Source organism: Saimiri boliviensis, chromosome 2 (genome assembly GCF_048565385.1).
Source record: "Saimiri boliviensis isolate mSaiBol1 chromosome 2, mSaiBol1.pri, whole genome shotgun sequence".
NCBI lineage: Eukaryota > Metazoa > Chordata > Mammalia > Primates > Cebidae > Saimiri > Saimiri boliviensis.
This window is the reverse complement of record NC_133450.1, coordinates 105,198,858-105,206,955: the sequence shown is the minus strand read 5'-3', so window position 1 is coordinate 105,206,955 and position 8,098 is coordinate 105,198,858. Positions and strand designations below refer to the sequence as shown.

The 8,098-nt window shown below is 35.5% G+C and overlaps 1 long non-coding RNA gene across 30 annotated transcripts in view; it reads left to right on the top strand.

The window, feature by feature from the left end:
- The window catches only part of LOC104651773 (uncharacterized), a 229,964-nt gene that overhangs the window by 130,864 nt on the left and 91,002 nt on the right, over positions 1–8,098 (top strand). The gene's annotated exons all lie outside the window — the stretch shown is intronic.

Sequence of the window (8,098 nt, the reverse complement as noted above, 5' to 3'; positions counted from 1 at the left end):
GTAAGTGGAAAAAATTGTCATTTGCTTTTTCAAGCCATGCTTTTCTGTGATATTCTGATACTAGTTAAACATACACAACAAATGTATTTTAAAGTAATGCAGCATCCCCTTCATAACTGCTTCCAGGATGAGTCTGGGAGTACTTCAGTTTGAACACAGTGTTAGTGGTTTAGGTATGAGCTCTCACAGGGAACATTTTGTATTTTATGGGTGTTTTCAGAAAAAATAACAGTCATGATAAGAATTTTGAGCTCTTGAATTAAAAAAAATAGGTGAAGACATTTCTGGTGTTAGCATTTTAAGACCTTTAAAACAGAACTTATTACTTGAAATAACCTTGCCTAGGATAAGTCCTACATTCACAAGGAGAAAAGAAAAAATTTCCTCATAGCTTATGAATTTTCTCTTATGAGTGAGTGGTTGCGTTCATTCAGGGATAGAATCAATAAAAGGCTAAAAGTTTAAAATCTCCTAATATTTAAGGAAATAGATCCTAAGTAGATTTCCTTAGGTTAAGAGAGCATTTTAATGGTTCTGCAATGCTTAAGAAAGCCAAGAGATATTTTGGTGCTTTAATTTAAAACTAAAACTCTTACAGACATTAACTTAATGTAGGTTTAAGATAATTTAGGAGAGATGAAAAGAGAAGGACTATGTGGGTATATGGAGTGGGGATAAAAAGAAAGACAGAAACAAGGAGTAAACAAGAAACAGACAGACATAGAAGTAAGCTGTACACAGCCAGCTAGAAGTTTGTATGGTGAGAACTTTTAAGACATAGACAAGTGATATTCAGTTTTAAGTTAGCGCCTACACTATCCACTGCTTTAATCCTCTGAAGTTACTGCAAACAAGAATAACAAACAAAAATTGAATTTATTTGGAAAAAAAGAAGGAAAAGAAGAAAAGAGGTGAAAAAAATAATGCATTTTAATTTTTTATTTTATTTTTTTTGAGATGGAGTCTTATTCAGTTGCCCAGGAGTGCAGTGGTATAATCTTGGCTCACTGCAACCTCTGCCTTCCAGGTTCAAGTGATTTTCATGACTCAGCCTCCCAAGAGCTGGGACTACGAATACATACCATCATGCTTGGCTAAGTTTCGTATTTTTAGTAGAGATGGTAGAGATGCGGTTTCATCATGTTTGCCAAACTGGTCTCAAACTCCTGATCTCAAGTGATAGGACTCCCAAAGTGCTTGGATTACAGGTATGAGCCACCACCTCCAGCCAAGATAATGCATTTTGAAAGAAGTATTACCAAAATGCAGGTGTAGAATGCTATCAGAACAGGACATGGAGCCTAATATGTCTGGGAGAAACATATTTCCTGAGAATCCCTGTATGCAGGCTGAGAAATTGCTCCCTGTCACTTGCAGGATGCTCCAAATGAACTGCAGATGTCATCCTTAGAATCGATGAAAGAGTAATCATGATATTCTGAAGAACACAGAAATGTATACTCACCAAATTCGTTTAAGTCTCAAATCTTTTAATAAAGATTTGAGACTTAAACGAATTTGGTGAGTATAAATTTGAGAATTTCCCCTTTAATATTATTAATCTGTACTGGACATTTATACTTACCAGTTTTATGTTGGCTGGAATATCTGTTTTGCAGTGTTTCCTTTACCTCAATAATGATGTAGAAGTTTTCTTCTCAGTCACTTTGCAAACCAGGGACCTCATCCAGGGATGCCCTGCCTAGGCCCCACTCAGCCACGCTGGCATGCTTCATCTCACCTTTGTTATAGCTTGTACCCATGTTCAGTGGTTCCTGAGCTCTTGCACAGTGCCCAAGAAAAATGAAGATATGATGGACACTGAAGTGTGAGGAGGGCAGAGAAGAATTTATTGAACAATGAATTGGCTTTCAGCAGAAAGCAGACACGGGAGTGGTCCCCCTACCCGAAGGTGGGAAAGCTCCCCACCCCTTGTGGCTCGATCTAGGGCCTTTTATGGACTCAGAATAGGGAGTGTGTGCCAGTTGGTTTATGGGTATGAAGAAAAGGTTAAAGGGAAGACAATGCTCAAGGTTGGGCATGACAGTGTAGAAAACCAGTTAGGAAAGGGTAGGTATATGTAAAATAGATGAAGGGTGAGGGTCAATCCGAGCAAAGAGGCGGAAAGAAAACACAATTCTCAGTCTGGTCTGAGGAATTAACTCATAGCTTGGCTTTCAGGCTTTAAACTCTTTTTAGCTTGGAGGTGGGGTTTCACCAGGGACCTGCCCCATCTGCCTAGGCACTTGGTTGCCTCCTGCTGCTCTCAGCAAGACTCTGAGGCCATTTATGTTAGTGGTAAATAGATATAACAACTTAATATTTTTAGAAAGTAACACTCATTCCTTTATAAATAAATTAATCCATGTTTATCTTATTCCTCTAGAGAGATGTAAGTTCAGCATAAATGACATAATTAATATCCTTTGAGGGTAATTTATTATTTCTCTAGGCACTATTACATTTATATCTATTTTCTAGAAAAGCTTACTGCTATCACATGCAAAAAGACTATTGTGCAATTTATTAGAAAGGATAGACTGGTTAAAATATAATCTTTCTTAGAAGTTCCATTCTTCCATAAAATCCGTTAATATTCTTATTTGAATGAATGTGACACATCCAGAGCTTAAAAATACAACGTGCAAAATGCTCTCACCTTTAATCTGCATGAGTAGTGAGATCAGAGGGAGAAAACTCCTTTAGTTTTTGTGAATTATTCTTAAATGACTTATTCTTCTTGCATGACAATATGAAATTGAATTCAACATTTAAATCCCTTAACACACACACACACACGCGTGCGCGCGCGCGCACACACACACACACACACACACACACAGAGCTATTTAAAAGGAATCATAGAACACAGAGAGACAAATGATGAACTTTGAAATGAAAATGTGAACTTCCCACTACTTTTTTTTTCCATTTAAAAAGAACTTTAATGAATACTGTCTAATCCTTGTTTGTTCAAGAAATAGTTATTGATGCATACTCTGTTGGACACAGCATTAATACTGGAGACAAAGAGTTGAGTAACAGAGTTTCTACATTTGAGATGTGTACAGTCTAATAAGAATGAATATGCATATATATATATATATATATATATATATATATATATATATTCAGTGAACTCCTTTTGCAGAGGAAGTAATTAAAACTAAATGCTGGTGAGGCCTAAATATCTTACACTTACTTAGCTTCCAGGAGACAGAGACAGGACTTGATTCAATTCCTGATCTGAGATTCTTCTAGTCATAGTACTATGACTTTCTCTTTTTTTCAAATTTCAATAGCCTTTGGAATACAAATGCTTTGTGGTCACATGGATGAATTCTACAGTGGTGAATTCTGAAATTTTAGTGCACCCATACCTGAGCAGTATGTTCTGTACTCAATATGTAGTCTTTTATTCCTCATTTTACCTCTCAGCTACTCCCACCAGAGTCCCCAAAGTCCATTAAATCACTTTATATGTCTTTGAGTCTTCACAGCTTAACTCCCACTTACAAGTGAGACTATACAATGTTGAGTTTTCCATTCTTGAGTTACTTCACTTAGAATAATGGCCTCCAGCTCCATCCAAGTGGCTGCATAGATATTATTTTGTTCTTTTTTATGGCTGAATAGTATTCCATATTTTCTTTATCCACTCATTGGTAGGTGGTCACTTAGGTTGGTTCCATATCTTTGCAATTATGGATTGCACTGCTATAAAAGTGTGTGCTTGTGTCTCTTTGACATAATGACTTCTGTTCTTTTGTGTAGATACCTTGTTGTGGGGTTGCTGAATTGAATGGTAGATCTACTTTTAGTTTTTTAAGGAATGCTCATACTATTTTCAATAGAGGTTGTACTAAGTTACAGTCTCACTAGCAGTGTAAAAGTGTTCTTTTTCACCACATCCACACTGACATCTATTGTTTTTTGACTTTTGAATTATGACCATTCTTGCATGAGTAAGGTGGTATCCCATTGTGGTTTTAATTTGTATTTTATTGATGATTAATGATGTTGAGCATTTGTCATGCTTCTTCGCCATTTGTATATCTTCCTTTGAGACACATCTATTCATGTCTTTTGTCCACTCTTGATTACGTTGTATATATTTATCTTGCAGACTTGATTGTATTTCTTGTAGATTCTGGATACTGCTTCATCAGAGGCATAGTTTGCAAATATTTTCTTACATTCTATGACTTGTCTGCTTACTCTGCTGATTATTTCTTTTGCTGTGCAGAAGCTTTTTAGTTAAATTAGGTCCCTTCTATTTATTTTGGTTTTGTTGTATTTGCTTTTGGGGTCTTAATAAGTATTTGGTCCATCTTAAGTTGATTTTTGTACAAAGAGAGATAGGGATCCAGTTTCATTATTGTATATGTGGCTTTCCAGTTTTCCTAGCACCATTTATTGAATAGGGTGTCCTTTCCCCAATTTATGCTTTTGTATGCTTTGTTGAAGATCAGTTGGCTGTAAGTACTTGGCTTTATTTCTGGGTTCTCTATTCTGTTCCATTGGTCTACATGCCTATTTTTTTTTCCATTTGAAAACACAGCTAATTTCTTACTATGAAAGTACTATGATTACTTTCATAGTAATAATAGATGATACAAACAAATAGAAACAAATTCGTAGTTTTCTTTGTAGAGATCTTTTACCTTCTTGGTTAACCATATTTCTAGGTAGTTTGGTTTTTTTGCAGCTACTATAAAGGGGATTGAGCTCTTTATTTGAATCTCATATTAGTTGTTGTTGATGTATAGCAGTGCTACTCATTTGTGTACATTCACTTTGTAAACTGAGATGTTAATGAATTAATTTATCAGATCTAGGAGCTCTTTAGATGAGTCTTTAGGGTTTTCCAACTATGCAATTGTATCACGAGTCAATGGGAGTAGTTTGACTTTCTCTTCTCCAATTTGAATGCTCTTTATTTCTTGCTCCTGAGTGATTGATCTCTAGGACTTCCAGTACCAAGTTGAATAAATGTGATGAACTTTCTATGCCTAGTTGCTTGAGGGTTTTCATCATAAAAGCATGCTAGATATAATCAAATGTTTTCTCTGCACCTATTGAGATTATTATATTTTTTAAAATTATGTTTATATGATGTATCACATTTGTTGACTTGTGTATGTTAAACCATTCCAGCATCCCTGGGATGAAACCCACTTGATCATGATGCATTATCTTTTTGATATGCTATTGGATTTGGTTAGGTAGTATTGAGGGTTTCTGCATTTATGTTCAGCAGGGATATTGGTCTGTAGTTTTCTTTTTTTCTTATGTATTTTTTTTTGGTTTTGGTGTTAAGCTAATGTTGGTTTCATAGGACAATTCAGAGAGGATTCTCTGTTTATCTTTTGGAATAGTTTAAGTAGAATTGCAATCAATTCTTCTTTGAATGTTTGGTAGAATCCACAGCTGTGTATCCATCTGGCCCTGTACTTGTTTTATGTGGGCATTTTAAAGTTAGTGATTCAGTAATTCTGTTTGTCATTGGTCTCTTTTGGGTTTCAATTTCTTCTTGATTTAATCTGGTGGGGTTGTATTTTTCCAGGAATTAATCTATTTCCTATAGATTTTCTAGATTATGTGAGTAAAGGTGCTCATAATAGTCTCAATCTTAAATATTTCTGTGGAATTGGTTGTAATGTCTTTTATTTCTAATTGAGGTTATTTGGCTCTTCTTTCTTTGGTTACTATCACTAATGATCTATAGATTTTGTTCATCTTTGTAAAGAACCAGATTTTTGTTTTATTTTGTATTTCTTTTTGTTCCAATTATATTTAGTCCTTCTTTGATCTTTTTTTTTTCCCTCTCTGCTAGCTTTGAGTTTGGTTTGTTCTTGTTTCTCCAGTTCTTTGAAATATAACATTAGGTTATCAATTTGTGCTCTATCAGACTTTTTAAGGTAGACATTTAACACTATGAACTTTCCTCTCAACACTACTTTTTCTGTATTCCAGAAGTTTCGATAACTTGTGAAACTATTATTCATTTAAAAGGATTTTTAAATTTCCCTCTTGATTTCACTGTTAACCCCTAAATTATTCAAGACCACATAATTTAATTTTATTTATTTGTATAGTTTGACAGTTTTGCTTGGAGTTGACATCTAGTTTTTTTTTTTTCTTTTTTCTTTTTTATTCATTAACTTTCATTACTTTAAGTTCTGGGGTACATGTGCAGATCATGAAGGATCGTTACATAGGTATATACATGCCATGGTGGTTTGCTGCATTAATCCCCCCATCACCTACGTTAGGTAGTTCTCCTAATGTTATCCCTCCCCAATCCTCCCACCCCCTGGTAGCTCTCCACTAGACCCCTAACCCCCAACTGGCCCTGATGTGTGATGTTCCCTCCCTGTGTCCATGTGTTCTCATTGTTCAGCAACCACTTATGAGTGACAACATGAAGTGTTCTGTTTTCTATTCTTGTGTCAGTTTGCTGAGAATAATGGTTTCCAGCTTCATCCATGTCCCTGCCAAGGACATGAACTCATCCTTTTTTATGGTTGCATAGTATTCCATGGTGTATATGAGTAACATTTACTTTATCCATGGGCATTTGGGCTGGCTCCAAGTCTTTGCTATTGTAAACAGTGCTGCAATGAACACTCATGTGCATGTGTCTTTATAGTAGAATAATTTATAATCCTTTGGGTATATACCCAATAATGAAATTGCTGGGTCAAATGGTGTTTCTACTTCTAGATCCTTGGGGAATTGCCACACTGTCTTCCACAATGGTTGAACTAATTTAATTTACCCTCCCACCATCAGTGAGTGTAAAAGTGTTCCTATTTCTCCACATCCTCTTTAGTATCTGTTGTCTCCAGATTTTGGTCACCATTCTAACTGTCATGAGATGGTATCTCAATGTGGTTTTGATTTGCATTTCTCTAATGACCAGTGAGGATGAGCATTTTCCATATGTTTATTGGCTGCATAAATGTCTTCTTTTGAAAAGTGCCTGCTCATATCCTTTGCCTACATTTTGATGGGGTTGTTTTTCTTGTAAATTTGTTTAAGTTCTTTGTAGATTCTGGATATTAGCCCTTTGTCAGATGGGTAGATTGCAAAAATTTTTACCCATTCTTTTGGTTTGAGGTTCACTCAAATGATTATTTCAATTGCTGTGCAGAAGCTCTTAAGTTTAATTAGATCCCATTTGTCTATTTTGGCTTTTGTTGCCATTGCTTTTTGTGTTTTAGTCATGGCCTATGCCATGAAGTCCTCAATGGTATTGTCTTGGTTTTCTTCTAAGGTTTTTATGGTGTTAGATCTTATGTTTAAGTCTTTAATCCATCTGGAGTTAATTTTTGTATAAGGTATAAGGAAGGGGTCCAACTTCATATTTCTGCACTTGGGTAGCCAGTTTTTCCAACACCATTTATTAAACAGAGAATCTGTTCCCCATTGCTTGTTTTTTGTCAGGTTTGTCAAAGATCAGATGGTTGTAGATGTGTGGTGTTGCCTCTGTGGCCTCTTTTCTGTTCCATTGGTTCATATCTCTATTTTGGTACCAGTACCAGGCTCTTTTGGTTACTGTAGCCTTGTGTTATAGTTTGAAGTCAGGTAGTGTAATGCCTCCAGCTTTGTTCTTTTTGCTTAGGATTGTCTTGGCCATGTCGGCTCTTTTTTGGTTCCGTATGTAGTTTAAGGTGTTTTTTTCCAGTTCTCTGAAGAAAGTCAATGGTAGCTTGATGGGGATAGCATTAAATCTATACTTACTTTGGGCAGTATGGCCATTCCATTGTGGTCTGAAACGTATTTGATATAATTTTAATTTTCTTAAATTTATTGAGACTTGTTTTGTGGCCTATCATATTGTCTATCTTGAAGAATGTTCCATGTGCTGACGAAATAACTGTATATTCTGCAGATGGGTGGAATGTTCTGTAAATGTTCTGTAAATATGTGTTAAGTGTATTTTTTCTACAGTATAGTTTAAGTCTGTTGTTTCTATGTTAACTTTCTGTCTTGATGATCTGTTCAGTGCTGTCAGTAGAGTATTACTGTGTTGCTATTTATTTCATTTATTTGGTCTAGTAGAAATTGTTCTATAAATCTAGGCGGTCAAGTA